The 16,695-nt window shown below is 36.4% G+C and overlaps 1 pseudogene; it reads left to right on the top strand.

Moving 5' to 3' along the window:
- The first annotated feature begins 695 nt into the window (after nt 1-695).
- Nucleotides 696-15,805, top strand: LOC137003784 (uncharacterized; annotated as a pseudogene).
- The last annotated feature ends 890 nt before the right edge of the window (nt 15,806-16,695 follow it).

Raw genomic sequence — 16,695 nt, 5'->3', positions numbered from 1 at the left:
AATATTCATTTCAAACAAACAAACGTCATAATGTTTGAATATTAATAATGCGTATTTTATCTTCTATTGGGTCTTCATCTAAAGTTTTTGAGGTTAAAATTACCAGAGAAAGAAACATCTGAAAGTATCGAATTAGCCTATGCCTTACTGTTCACAGGCCTCATGATCTTCTGCTAAAAGACAAATTAGCTGCTGATGAAGCATTCCGTCTCCATTTTGACAACTGAGTGATTGTACAACCCTTAACATTTATTTAACATCAGTTACTTTGTAGTAACCAAATGCAAAACAACATCCAAAATAAAAAAATGGACTGGCTGCTTCTGAGTTTACGTGGAAAATCTGTATAACAGTGCAACATATTTTCTATTTTTCATTCTGACAACCAGAGACTGTGACAGCTTATGAATTTCTTCGTATGAGAGGAGTGAAATTATTTACAGACGACACATGTAACAAAACATATCCATTAAAATAAGCAGCTTGATGCATGAGGAGCTATGCTAGTCAATACTCCTCTACTGCCCTCTAGTGAATAGGTGCAGAATAACAGAGTAAGGTTCGATGGCTCCACATGACAAGGAAAAAAGACTTTTGGTTAATGAAATTTGAAGTAGTTACATGATTCCGGTGAAATAAAAATCAGTAGTTTGGGACAATTTCCTCTGAGGGTTTCAAGAATGTTATCAAGTCCAGTTTCTGTGGGGAAGCATTCATTGGCAGCAGCAGGTAGGCCTAGTTGAATGCCAGCCTGTGTTTGTCACCAGACTTGGCCTCTGCAGCAGGTTTAATGTTTAATCTCTTCTCCGGCTTCCTGTCACAGTGACTGCCTTTGACTCACGTTTTACTTTCTGAAGCCATTTTAGCACAGCCATTCTCACTTTACAGCAAACCAGTCTGTTCTGACAACAAGGTGAGCATTTTTTGTTGTTTGTCTGATGTTTCTGTTATGTTTTACAGAACAAATGCTTAAGAGAGCAAAGTTCAGCTTCCGTACAGTTGATAATCGGAAACTGCTGCGTATATATATGATATGAGTATGTTTATGACTGTACTAGATGCACTTTGAAAACAAATACAACTTTTAACCATACCTGCTGAAAAGACCATCAGCAAAGTCTAGTAATCTATTGATTACTAAAATGCTTAGCTTCTAAAACACAAAGGCTTAAGTTATGTTTTTTTATTATTCATATTTCATACAATTTTGAAATTGTTTGAGAATGATAACTTAACGTGTGAAGTGAGATTAAAATGAAAAGGTCTTATTTGTTCTTAGTTTGATAGAGTTCTCTAAGATGACTGTGTACAGCTGCTTGATCCTAATTTGTTCACCAGCTACAACAAAATGACGGACCTCAGCAGATTATATTCAGATGATATCTCATCCTCTCAAAGTGAAGATGTCAACAGAGCACATGTGGAGGAGGATCCCACAGAAATTCACAATGATAACAATGAGGACTCAAGCTTCTCCTCTGATCAGGGCAATTCAGCAAAGCAGAGGGACAACATGGAAGCTGAGAAGACTAAAAAAAGTGTCTTTCTGAAACCATGGACTAGTGTGTTTAAGAAACGGAAGAAGACTGATTCTGAATCGCTTTCAACAGCTTCAGGTGGAATTAAAATGCTACCTAATGGGACAAGATGTAGTCCGCCTGTTTCTCCATTGCTGGACAGAAAACATTGGGATGCTCAGGATGCACTTTCTGGTGACCTCAAGCCAAACTTCCCCCCAGGTTCAGGGGGATACACATATGACACCCTTGAATCCGAACTAACCAGTATCCACCCAGCAGAGTACTATGCTGAAAAGTTAGAAGTATACAAGTTAAAATACTCCTACCTGAAGTCTTGGCCTGGCCTCTTAAGGCTGCTCGCTGGCCTTCAACTTGTATTCGGAGCGCTGGTTTTTGCCTGTGTATGTGCGTATATTCAGAGAGACAGTGAGTGGTCCAACTATTACAGGCCAAATTATGGATTCACTGAAATGAAAGGATACCGTTACACTGGACCCATGACAACCTTTGTGCTGGTCATTGTTGGACTCTCATGGCTGCTGACCGTTATCCTGATGGTTTTGGGATTAACAATGTATTACCGAACGATCCTGCTGGATTCCAAATGGTGGCCTCTCACCGAGGCTGTGATGAACCTAGTCCTTTCGTTGTTGTACATGGCAGTGGGTATAGTCTACGTGAATGATTTGAATCGTGGTGGGCTTTGCTTCATGACGGTCGGTGTCAACCCGGTCCTGTCTAATCTGTGTCGTGTCGAGGGTGGTCAGATGGCTGGTACTGCATTTATGTTTATTAACATGCTCATGTACTTGATAAGCTTCTTGGTGTGCCTTAAAATGTGGAAGCATGAAGCTGCCCGCCGTCAGAGGGAGGCTTTGACCAGCCAGATGAGCAGCCAGGTAGAGCACATTTTACTGGTCAGCATACTTTTATTCAGCAAGAAGTAATTTGATCAAAATATATATAAAGTTATAAAAGCTTTCTTTTGAACTTTATATTGATCAAAGAATCCCTAAATCCTTCATCTTCGGAACACAAATTAAGATATTTTTGATGAAATCCAAGAGGTATTCAGACTACAGACTTGTCCATAGACAGCAATATAATCAAGACTTTCAAGGCCCAAAAAGGTACTAAAGACATCGTTAAAGGGTTAGTTCACCCAAAAATGAAAATTCTGTCATTTATTACTTACCCTCATGACATTCCACACCCGTAAGACCTTCGTTAATCTTCGGAACACAAATTAAGATATTTTAGTTGAAATCCGATGGCTCCGTGAGGCCTCCATAGGGAGCAATGGACACTTCCTCTCTCGGTTCATTTGAGTTCAGTGGTTCAATATTAATATTATAAAGCAACGAGAATATTCTAGGAGCACCAAAAAAAAAAAAACCTAAATAACGACTTATAAAGTGATGGCCGATTTCAAAACACTGCTTCAGGAAGCATCGGAGCACAGATGAATCAGTGTGTCGAATCTGCTGTTCGGAGCGCCAAAGATTTCATGATTTCAGCCGTTGGCAGTTTGAGACGCGATCTGAATCATGATTCGACACACTGATTCATTTGTGCTCCGATGCTTCATGAAGCAGTGTTTTGAAATCGGTCATCACTAAATAAGTCGTTATTTTGTTTTTTTGGCGCTCCAAAAATATTATTGTCGCTTTATAATATTAATATTGAACCACTGTACTCACATGAACCGATTTAAATATGTTTTTAGCACCTTTATGGATCTTGAGAGAGGAAGTGTCCATTGCTCCCTATGGAGGCCTCACGGAGCCATCGGATTTCAACTAAAATATCTTAATTTGTGTTCCGAAGATTAACGAAGGTCTTACGGGTGTGGAACGGCATGAGGGTGAGTAATAAATGACAGAATTTTCATTTTTGGGTGAACTAACCCTTTAAAACAGTCGACGTGACTGCAGTGGTTCAACCTTAATTTTAGGAAGCGACGAGAATACTTTTTGTGGGCAAAAACAAAACAAAAACAAAAAAAAATTCTCGTCGCTTCATAAAATTAAGGTTGAACCACTGCAGTCACGTCGACGGTTTTAACGATGTCTTTAGTACCTTTCTGGGCATTGAAAGTGTTGATTATATTGCTGTCTATGGAGTCATATACCTCTTGGATTTCATCAAAAATATCTCAATTTGTGTTCCGAACATGAACAAAGGTCTTTTACGGGTGTGGGACAATATGAGGGTGAGTAATTAATGACAGAAATTTCATTTTTTAGGTGAACTAACCCTTTGTTTTTTTTTAATGTTTCACAATATTACTGTTTTTACTTTTTTTTTTTTTTTTTAATAAATGCAGTCCAGGAGAGCATAAGAAATGTTTAAATGGTTGTGTATATATATTTAATTAATTGGAATATGAATGTCTTTTGTTCTTAACCTCATAAAAATGCTATAACAGCGATCACAGGGTTTTTGCTTCACTTTTAACTAGAAACGGCACTAATGAAATTCCACAAAATTCTCACTTTTCTTATCAAGTTGTACTAATTGCAATGGCTGTTATCTTTCAGTTACAGCAGCAGACTCTGGAATCCACATCCAATATGGGAAGCTCCTCAACTAGATCCAAGAAAATTTCATTCAAAGATGAAATGGATCAAAGCTCTGTGAATAAGAGCAGGCGGGCTTATGTCTCAGAGAGAGCCGAGGAGCGAAAGATTTTAACTGGAGCTATTCCAGTTGGACACATTCCTAAACCCAGAGTCATCGCTGATTATATTATGTTAGTATTTTTCAAGGTGTATTTTTTAGTCTAACAAAAATAAATGATATATTTAGGACAAACAAACAGGTGTTGGTTATATTCAGTTGGTTTTATCCCATTTAAGCCTCTCGAAGGATCTATAAAGGCTCTTTTTCCATCTAGGTGTTATAGATGTAGACAACCTAGGAAGGGCTTTTGAAAACTTAATGGATAATGTGTCATGTTTGATTCATGCTGCTATTTCTGTGTATTTACTTTAAAATGCACCTGATGGGTAGGTAAAACCCCTTATCTCAATCCTTGCATTGGATTCTATGAGATCTTCATTATAATGATGTGTAGCTCAAGAAAAAGTGCAATATGTAAAACATATTTACATGCAAAATGCACATAAAAATTCTAAATAAATATTGTAAGAAATGTTTTTATGTTTTTTTGTTTGTTTTTTTAAAAACAGAAAATATCCTGAAATTCATTCAATAGAAGACAGGGAGCAATACAAAGCAGTCTTTAATGACCAATACCAGGAGTACAAGGAACTACACAAGGAGATCACAGCTACTTTAATGAAGTTTCAGGAATTAGAAACCATGATGAGCCGACTCATCATTAACAGGAGAAACCCTGAGGTGAGGCGAAATATTAGCTTGTCTCTGTATTACCTTTTATTAGAATATTCAAACAAGTCGTTTCAATTGTTTGTGGATATTTTATTTAGGAGAGCAAGAGAATCAATGGCTTACTGAAAACATATGAGCAAAAAAAGAACGTAAGTCTTGACTTTAACCTGCTTCAAAAAATAAGTGAGAAACGAGATGAAATTATTTAATGTTGTTTTAACTTCTCGTGTGCTTCCTCAAGGATCCCTACTTTCTGGAGAAGAAGGAACGGTGTGAATATCTAAAAGCAAAACTAAGCCACATCAAAATGAGGATTCGTGATTTTGATCAGAATTTCACTGCAAAGGACAGCAATTACTAAAAAAAAAGATATTATTTATTTATATTGTTTACAAATTGTTTACAAATGACTCACTGTAAAAAGAAAAATGAGGCCATTTGGCTTAAACTAATCTATAAACTTGACTTTCACAGACCATATTTTTTATTTGCAGTATTACTGCAACTGTTTTATGGCTCTTAAAATTATCATTACAATTTGTAAATAAATCCTATTTTACAGAAATCAAAATGGCCCTACTTTGACGGAAACGAAAACAAGTAAAATCAGACTTGGAGTATTGCTGTAAAGCACTTTATAACATTACCAATCATTAACTCAGCTTCTCATTCACCTTAACTTTTGACCCACTAAGGAGCCAATAAGACTGATTCAGTGTCAGTAGCAACGGGTTTAAAGTTTCAGGCCCAGATCTTCCACACAAGTCACCATGAGCAGCAGCTGTCACAAGTATTCACATCAAACGGATAAACTCAAACACTAAACAATACTTGACAAAAAAAACTACCAAGCTTAGAAAAGCTGGACTAAGGAAAACAAGGAAAAGACCAGTGGCTGTTGTGTTACGGTAAGTTACGTTATGTTGTATGCAACATTTATTTACTACAAAATGATAGACCTTTTTAGAATGGATTGTAGTTCATGTAAAAACAGACATCTCCTAGTACTTTGTGAGTCTTCTGATGTCAAATCAATTACGTTTTTTGTGATTCATGTGATTGTAGCTGTCGGAAACCAGATGAGATTTGACAGCTATGGGATCAGAACAATCTAAAATAATAGCTGTTTATTTTCAGGAGGAAAGTTGTACTATTATATTCTATGTTGAAAAAAAAAAAAAAAAGTACAAAAAATAGCTGTCCATTCAACATGCACCTGTGAGGCTGTATGAAGCTTGCTAGGTTGATTTTCAGCTCTTGAATTATTTATTCACTCTTTTCAAGTTACCACAGGTGTGCAGCTCACCCTCTCTCCAAAGCATAATTAACTAAAAGGGTAAAGTATTAGAAATATTCCTGTTAGTGGTGCGCCGCCTCAACTCTTTTATTCACATATAATGACTGTATATTGCACTTGGGGGATGCAATAGAAAAGTGAGAAAGAAAACTTACAACATGAAAAGCCCCAATGACTGCATCTGCTCATGTTTCTCTGAATAATTCAGAGCATCTTGTCTGAATTGCAGTAGACTGATGAAGGGAATGATGTTTAAAGCTGGACTCAACAAGAGTGAGAATGTTGTTTGTGGTATAAAGAGGTGCGTTCCATCTAAAATGTTAATGTAGCTCTACGAGTAAAGCTGTACTCTAACAATACATTTGTAATCACAGGGAACAAAAGTAGTGATAAAATTTATACTTTTAAGTGTTTGTATCACTCCGATTGTTTGTTTGAGGTCCTTGTGTTAGTGATGGAGATTTTTCATAGACTCTTTCTGCAGGCTACATTGGTAATTGAACAAATGACTGCTTTCATGAGTGAGTCATTGAATCATTCACTCAAATGATTCCTTCAAACACACTGATTCATTCAGAAACAATAAAGTGAATGTTTTTTTTATGAGTGAGTCACTGAATCAGTCACTAAACCAATTTGTTAAAAAACACTTACTGATTCAAGAAGGCTGTGAATTTCTCTGGAGACAGACGGGTTAGTGCTTTGCTTTTTATTCACTTAGACTTAAAATAGACAAAGTAACTTGCAATATTGTGTCTACAATGTATGTTGATAAATATCAGCTTATTGAACTGTTAGATAAAAGCAATATCACATTCGCAAGATTTAATTGGAGCGGTGTATTGACCAATCAGAAGTGATGACGACACAGGAATACTTTATAAATTGGGTTTCAGTTATTATCAGATGTATTATTGAGAATATGTGGGTGCTAATATGTGGGCGTTAACTGAGGGCAGCGGGTGTCGAGTGGCCATGTGGTCTCAGTGTTATTTGACTATATGGTATATTTGACAATATATACTCCTACTAGAGCATTTGTCTAATTTGCACGAAATTTGGTATGTAGCATCTACTCGCATTCCAGGAAAAAAGTTATTAAAAGATTTTTGTTTGGCCAATCTGTTCTCGTATAGCGCGTCAACAGATTTGATGGCGAGCGCGCAAAAATGGATTTGATGATGCATCTTCGCAACGATTTGCTGTATTGACACCAAACTTGGTTTATGTCATTAAAGGCATGACTTGAGAGTACATGCACAGCATCGTCACAGCACCACCTACTGGTGTAGGGATAGAAAATGGCTATTTTTGCTTATAACTTATGAATGCCTAAAATCAAAAGGATAGATCCTTAGATTTCTTGAGGCATGCTGAGTTGAATGATATCCAATTTTCTTTGGTTGAATTTTGTCATAAAATGCTGTGTTTCACGAACGGATGAACGTATTGTTATGAAACTCAGTATGATTGATCAAGGACATGTCCTGAGAAGATCTGTAAAGCTTTAGGCCAGCGCACTCTAGTGGTCAAGAGATATAATGAAATTCATGAAAATGCTTATAACATGAAAAATTCAACATATTGTCATTTAACTTACATTAGATCTGTTGGCTTATGCCAAGTCCTATATGGCAAATTTGGTATCATTCGACCATACTTACTGTCCACCATATTGAATTTAATTAAAAACCTTCTTTTTCAAACTCCTGCTACAAAAATTGTCCGATTTGTATGAAATTTGGTTTGTAACATCTACAGACACTCATGACAAAAAATTATTAAAAGATTTTTGATAGACCCAACCCTTGTTTTATACTGCATCAACAAATTTGACTGTGAGGACGCCAAAATGGATATACGACTGTATCTTTGCAAAAGCTTTGTGTATTCACATGAAACTTGGTACATCACAGGCATAACTTGAGGGCGCATACAGTTTCGTCATAGCGCCACCTACTGCTCAGAAGTTATAAACCATGTTATTATAAGTGCTTTAAAGGAACACTCCACTTTTTTTGAAAATAGGCAAAATTACGCAGCGTCTCTCACGTCTCCATGGTTGCAAGGCACGTTCCCTGTGCAAGCAGGGGCTCACGGGCGCTGCGTAACATTGCACTGCTGCAGCCATGGAACGCAGCAAAGTTCCTTGATTATTACGCCTGAATGAGAGTATAGTTCCTAGCCATATCAGCCTAGAAAATCGCAACTTTTCATTTTCTGTCGGTCTTAGTACACGATTTAACTACAGAAGAGTCACGTTTTAAATAGGAAAAATATCAAAACTCTTTGGTCATTTTTAAGCGCGATGCTAACGGTCTAATCAGATTCAATGAACTATGCTAAGCTATGCTAAAAGTGGTACCGCCAGAATCGGAGATCGGCTGAATGGATTCGAAAACGGTAAAACTCAACTGTTTAACTCTAGGGGAGTTGGAAAATTAGCCTATTTTCAAAAAAAGTGGAGTGTTCCTTTAACTTAATTTAAACAGCTAATCCTAACTTCATGATCACAGATGTCCACAAATATTTCATTTTCTTCCCTTATTCAGCTTGACCCCCTAATTGTTGCTTGCAGCTATATTTTAATAATTATGTTTAATAATTATTATGTCTATATAAGCTTTTTTTATATTATCAGTTTGCATTTTAATTTTTGTTGTGTGCTTAAATATTTTTATTTTAGTTTAATTTGTTATTTTAATTGTTCAACTTAAATTTATTTCAGGCAACATTTCTAATTTTAAGTTTAATATTTTCATATTTATATATATATTTACAGTTCCGTTATGATTTTAGTTAATAATAACTAAATAAATGCTCTTCTTACCATAATAAGAGTGCTACTTGTCCATATTGTTTTAAGAGATTAAAATGTAAAATAAATGATAACAGCTCTTTGTCTGAAAAAGAAGAATAGTTTTGGCTTCAGAAAGCAGAAAGCTGTTGTTCCCAGATGATCTTATGATCTTAATTTGATCTCATTTCTCTTTTCAGATTCTCTCATAAATCATGTATGAAACACAGCAGTATGACAGCCCACCTCAGTACAGTCCACACTACATTGCCCCATCAAATATGTACACATCCAGAAGTTTCTACTCTCAACGGAGCGAGTATGGCTTATACTCTTCAGTGCCTGATGCTCCTCAAATGGAGGGAAACCCTCAGCACTTCTACAGATGGTTCTCACCACCTGGCATCGTGAAAACTATGGAGGGACTGACTGCTCTGCTCTGTTTTGTTATTTTCGCCTGTGTTGCTTCCACTCTAGTTTGGGATATGCATGGTTACGAGGGCAGCATCGGGGCCTATGTTGCTGGATCTGGGGGCTATGGCATGGGGTCTGGGTACTATGGAGGAACCTATGGCTATCAAAGCTCTTACATGACACCCTACTCAGCAAAATCAGCCATGATCTCAATGGCAGCCCTTAATTTTGTAGCATCTTTAGCCATCCTAGTGATTAGTTTCTCAAAGGTATGGTGTGTCCAAGGAAAAACGTTTTACCTGACCATTTTTGTGGTGGACATGGTTCTGGCAGTTCTTCAGTGTATTATAAACATCATATTCGTCATTGGGGTGAATCCCATGGCCCAGAGTTCACAAAGCATCTTGTACAACCCCATCCTGATGATGTGTCAGACCTCATTAGGGAATCCCAGCATCAGCGCTGGAGCCGGCACAGGCTTCCCGGGTGCATATCCGTCCTTTAATCGATATCTCTATCACTACTGCTTCATGGATCCTGAGGAGGTCAGTATGACAAGACATAATTTTCACTGTAAAATGCAATGTAGAATGTTTTTGTCTTGTTTTTCAGTAAAATATCTTAACTCAATATACATTTACATGAAAAGTCTTGTTTTCTTGAAGGAGAATAAAAAGGTCAAAATTAAGTGATTTTGTGCTTAATATCTACCATGGGGTAAGAAAAAAAAATCGAATTTTCCTTTCGTTTTTCTTACCTCATTGGCAGATATTCTTTCTTGTTTTAATTTTGATCATTCATTTTAGAACTCAGGGTTGAATATACTTGTCAAATAAATATATATCTTGATTTAAAAATGTTTAGATATTTTTACTGTGAAACAGGTCACAAATACTGAGTAAGAAGTGTTTTTTGCAGTGTAGCATAAACAAGTATTTGTGCTTAATTTCAGGCTGTGGCTCTGGTTTGTGGCCTGTTTGTCATGATTGCTCTGGCTGTTGCAGCCTATTTTGCCTATAAGACTCGAAGCAAAATATGGCGTCATGGCAAACCTAATATCTACTGGGAAGAACCACCTATCCTCCGTACAGACAGGAGCCAGAATACACAAGATTGGGTGAGTTCATTTTGGATGGCAGTTCGGATTTATTTAGGTCTTTGTTTTTCACATTAAATTTTTCTTGTATGTTTATTTTTCAAGTATTTAAAGCTTACAATATGTATAAAATATCTTGAATTCCTTTATTGGAATTCTTAAGATTAGAGAAACAAGATTTGGGTCAAGTCTGGTCCAGAGGATATGGGTCCAGTTTTAGCATTATAGATTATATTATGTTTTGTTTAGACATGATGGCAAACCGCGACCCGAGACAACCAGTCCTTAAAGCAAACATGCATTCAGAGGATAATGTGAAACCTGTTTTGTTGCAAAAATGTGAACATAAATATGGTTATTATTAAATTGTTTTATGCCTTATAAGAAATTACCACAGGACACACACACACACACACATGCATATACTACTGTTAAAAACAATGTTTTTGAAAGGCCTCCCCAAGGCTGCATTTATTTGATAAAAAATACAGTAAATCAGTAATATTATGAAATATTATAACAATATAAATTTACTGTATTATTATTGTAATATATTTTAAATGTAATGTGACTCTTAATTTTCAGTGTCATTCTAATATTCAGATTTGCTGCTCATGAAAATTTTTCTTATTAGCACTGTAGCACAGTTAAAAACAGTTGTGCAGCTTAATATTATTTTTTATGGAAACCATGTATTTTTCAAAATTCTTTGATGAATAGAAAGTTTAAATTTTAAAACATTTTGTTCTTTTTAATTTAATTTAATTTAATTTAATATTAATTTCTAAATGTATTAATTTATTTATTTTGACTGTGGTAATATGCTTTGAGAAGGTTTAACGAACTGAATTTGTGGACCACATTATTTAAAAATAATGTACCCTAAACCTGTTACACCAGTCTTCACCAGTTCTGTACAATGAAATCAATCATATGATCTGCATTGTTTTTGTGTTAATCATTGACTGATTTACAATGATTCTGGCCATGACTTTAGTCATAATGAACACTGAATAAAGGTCAGTAAACAAATTGAGACCTCTCGACAGTCACCGATAACTTGCGTTATCAGTTACTATATGGTTGTTATGAGTTAGATGGAGATTTTATTGATACAGCTTGACCAGAAAATTATATTTTCATCTAAATGTAGGCCTAAATTTGCCATCTGGTGTAATTATCAGAAATAAATACATGGCTACAGTATACATAACACTTTTTTTCATTAAAAGACACTTACAGATCTTCTGCTTATTATGAAGAGTTTATTTTAGTTGGTTCACTGTGAGGTGACTCCAAACTGAGTCATTCTTGGAATATGCACTGACTTTTTGACCTCAGATGTTGTTTGTCAACCACATGTTGTTAAGACAATATGCAAGTATTTTTGAACAGGCAGTGCCATGTGCAGTGCTCATCAAGTGTGTTTCCTGAAAGCTATAATAATTACGCTTCATTAGAGGAAGTGATGCATGTGCATGAGGGTGGGATAATTGTGTTGTGATAGATTTACAGTGTCTTGGTGTATTGTGTGATGTACAACTTCTCAAGTGGTCTCTTAAGATACAGTATTGTTCAGGGACATGTGCGATGGTATCTCTGATCATCCTCCGGTCTGTTCTAGTTTCCCATCAGTAGGCGTCTGTTGCTTGGGTCATTCTGCGGTAGATTTAGTCTCTGACTCGAATTGATTTAATTCATGTTGTTCTGTGGTTCTCCGGCCCCATTAACACTTAAACATGGTATGTTCCAGCGAAGCACTCAATACACCCCCACTGTGGTTTTATCAGAGAAGGCTTCCCCTCATCTGAAAGCAGAGAACAGCTTCACCTCCTACACTGAGGGAACAGTGAGCATCTACAGCGAGGCTGCATACAAAAGCAACGTGTGAGTCCGGCCTCCTTTCTGACCATGTCCGGGACTAAAAGTTCTTACAAAGTACAAATGCACACTAGTCTTATTTTCATTGCATTTTGTTTTAAAGGTATTCTGAGAACGTGAACAGCTGCTCCCCAGAACCGTTATACCAGAATCGGTGGATGAGCTCCAGCCCTGTGGAGGAGGTTGAAGTGCAGAGCAGCTCAGTTCAAGAGAAACCTGAAACGTATGAGGTTGAGGATGTTCTTTGTGAGACAGGCTACACCACTGGTGGAGATTCAGCCACTGAATTAGACACATATGAGTTGGAGGAGTGAGTTTCCATCAGCTGAAAAGAGCTAAAAGTCTATTTTTCTGTTTGTTTACTGTTCTAAGAACAGACTGCTTTGCAAAATAGCTAGTTACTTGTTGATTTTTTTCTTCTACTACAGCTCTTATTCAGAAATTACAACAGATGAACAGCGCAGACAGTACAAGAAACAGTTTGATGTCACCCTTTCTGTTTACAAGAACCTTTGTGCAGAAATGGATGATATCAGTGATCAAATGAATGAACTGAGCCGAGAGCTAGACACCCTCCATGAGGAGTCCACCAAGTTCCAGGTAAGCAACAAAAAAACATTAATAAAGTAAAATAAATGCAAAAAGGATTAAGGTCCTGTTTCACATACAGGGCTTAGATTAAGCCAGGATTAGGCCTGTAGTTTTGTGGTTAGAGCATGGCACTAGCAGTGCCAAGGTCATGGGTTCAATCCCAGGGGATTGCACATACTCGGATACAAAATGTATAGTATAATGCAATGTAAGTCGCTTTGGATAAAAGTGTCTGCCAAATGCATAAATGTAAATGTAGTTCAATTAGGACATTACTGGTGTGAATCTTGAGACAAAACAATGGCACTGACATATTTTAAAGGTGCCGTAGAACGTCTTTTTAAAATATGTAATATAAGTCTAAGGTGTCCCCTGAATGTGTCTGAAGTTTCAGCTCAAAATACCCCATAGATTTTTTTTTATTCATTTTTTTAACTGCCTATTTTGGGGCATCATTAAATATGCGCCGATTCAGGCTGCGGCCCCTTTAAATTCTCGTGCTCCACGCCCACGGAGCTCGCGCTTGCCTTAAACAGCATAAACAAAGTTCACACAGCTAATATAACCCTCAAAATGGATCTTTACAAAGTGTTCATCATGCAGCATGTCTAATCGTGTAAGTATTACATTTGATTCTGAATGAGTTTGATAGTGCTCCGTGGCTAAAGCTAACATTACACACTGTTGGAGAGATTTATAAAGAATGAAGTTGTGTTTATGAATTATACAGACTGCAAGTGTTTGAAAATGAAAATAGCGACGGCTCTTGTCTCCGTGAATACAGTAAGAAACAATGGTAACTTTAACCACATTTAACAGTACATTAGCAACATGCTAACGAAACATTTAGAAAGACAGTTTACAAATATCACTAAAAATATCATGATATCATAGATCATGTCAATTATCATCGCTCCATCTGCCATTTTTCGCTATTGTTCTTGCTTGCTTACCTAGTCTGATGATTCAGCTGTGCACAGATCCAGACGTTAATACTGCCTGCCCTTGTCTAATGCCTTGAACATGGGCTGGCATATGCAAATATTGGGGGCGTACATATTAATGATCCCGACTGTTACGTAACAGTTGGTGTTATGTTGAGATTTGCCTGTTCTTCGAAGGTCTTTTAAACAAATGAGATTTATATAAGAAGGAGGAAACAATGGAGTTTGAGACTCACTGTATGTCATTTCCATGTACTGAACTCTTGTTATTTAACTATGCCAAGGTAAATTCAATTTTAATTCTAGGGCACCTTTAAGATATGTTAGTGAAAGTTGCTTTCAGTTAAAACAGCTCAAACATATATTTTAGTCTGGGACTAGGCTTAAAGGGTTAGTGCACCCGAAAATGACATTTCTGTCACTAAGTACTCACCCTCATGTCGTTCCAAACCCATAAGACCTTTGTTCATCTTCAGAACACAAATTAAGATATTTTTGATGAAATCCAAGAGGTTTTTTTTATCCTCAGTTGAAAGCAACGAAATTACCAAATTCAAGGTCCAGAAAAGTAGTAAAAACATTGTTAAAATAGTCAACGTGACTACAGTGGTTCAAGCTTAATGTTATGAAGCGACAAGAATACTGTCTGTGCGCAAAAAACAAAACAAAAATAATGACTTTATTCAACAAATTCATCTCTCCCTTGTCATTCTCATACGCTATTTTCATTGCAGCGCTTCTGTTTACGTCTGAAAGCTGCCTCTGTATTGGCCGGCTCCTGCGTCAGCATCACACACGTTGCTCATGTGAACAAGTGTCGGACAATAATGTGCGGACATAGAACCTGGAAGTGCTGCAATGATACTTTTTGCACACAAAAGGAATTCTTGTCGCTTCACAACATTAAGGTTGAACCACTGTAGTCATATTGACTTTTTTAACTGTCTTTTTACTACTTTTCTGGGCCTTGAATGTGGTAATTTCATTGCTTTCTATTGAGGATAAAAAAAAACAACTTTTTTTTTCATCAAAAATATCTTAATTTGTGTTCCGAAGATGAACAAAGGTCTTAATTTTAATGACAGAAATTTCATTTTTCGGGTGAAGTAACCCTTTAGGCCTTGTCTGTGAAACCGGGCATGTATACATTTATTAAAATTACTAAATTTATGTTAACTTTTAATAACAATTTTACATAAATGAATTCACTCATGAAATCTTTCCTTTCCACAAAAGGTCCTTTTGATTTTTCAAAGAAAAATGTTTCTTTTAAAAACTGCACACAGAGGTTTTTTGTTGAACCAAGAATGTTTCTTCTATGGCATTGCTGTGTAAACTCCTTTTTGGTGTATGATATAAGCTAAATACAACCCATATATTTTTTCTTTGTATCACAGGCTGTAGCTGATGAATATAATCGACTCAAGGATCTGAAGCGGGTAAAGAAAAATATTTATTTTTATACATCAGTATTAGGAGATTGATTAGCACTAATGATTCTAACGCTGGTTCACACCAAGAATGATAATTATAAAGACAATTATATTAGCATCCACAGTAGTGGACGACATTTTGCTGCTTATTCTAAGCGCACTCTGCAGTTGTTGTCTGTGTTGTTGAACCTGCTATTCCTTTGTTTAGAACCATCTCTATCGTTAAAGTTACCGTGCTTGGTGTGAACGGGCTTTTAGCCAATGTGTTTTTGTCATTTCATTTGTCTGTAGATCCCTAATGGCCATATCCTTTCTCACAGTCTCCAGAATACCAAGCCAAGAAGCTCCGGTGTAAGAAACTGAGGCAGGAACTGTGTCATATCAAGCAACTAGTGAAAAATTATGACAGAGGATTTACAAGGAGAGAGAAGACTGTTTCTGATCCTCAGGATTTCTTTGTCTGAAACTGTACACATGTATGCATACACTGTGTACATCACTGTTGGTATAGACTTTTATAAGCTGAGTAAGTTGTGGTTGTAAAGTTGCAAGAGGTATTGTAAATATTTTCAATTTTCCTGTAAAATTCTGATTTTATTAACAACTTTAATAATTTGATAAGTAACAGGCAAAAAAGTCTAAGTACACAACTCAATGTATGATACTTTTGTTTAATCAAGCTGTCATACACAAGTATTTAAAAAGACAAAGATATTAAAATGAAAACTGTACATGTTGCCGTTTTGATGCGTTTATGTATATTAGACCGCCTGATATGTTTCAAGGCCTAAATATGAGGTAATATTAGTCATTCAGATGTATTTATAAGGCTAGAAAACTTACATCTCACAACTAGAGCCAATACAACATGCTGTCACCGGTGAAACGCCACACCAGAGCACGAACGACAAAACAGGAAGTGCCAGTTTCTTGCCAAAAACAGCCTTCGTAACACAAACATAACAGATAGATCCAATCATTCCTCTTTAGTGTAAAGTGAGCAGCTCAAGTGTGTAGATAAATTTAAAAACTGACACAGCCGTGAATGACAGAGTCCGTCTGAGTCTCAACAGACTGTAGAGGTATTTCTTTTGGTCGACATACATAATTTGACTGAAAAACAAAAGCAAAACAGGTAACATGTATAAGGTTTATGCATATAGATGAACACCACTTCCATGAAGAATGTTCACTAGTTTTTATCTGGGGGGCATGACTACTTCATCTGTCATTTATCTCAAATGTGCGTCAAAGAAATATGAATCATTCTTAAAGAGATAAGTCTGTATCTTTACACAAAGTACAAATACAGCCCGCAAGTATTCTGTCAAATGGAAATTTCATAAAACGTAATCCAATCTTTGCAAA

The sequence above is a fragment of the Chanodichthys erythropterus genome, chromosome 16 (genome assembly GCF_024489055.1).
Source record: "Chanodichthys erythropterus isolate Z2021 chromosome 16, ASM2448905v1, whole genome shotgun sequence".
Classification (NCBI taxonomy): Eukaryota; Metazoa; Chordata; class Actinopteri; order Cypriniformes; family Xenocyprididae; genus Chanodichthys; species Chanodichthys erythropterus.
Note: the sequence above shows the minus strand (reverse complement) of the source record. Positions and strands in the feature narration are given on the sequence as shown.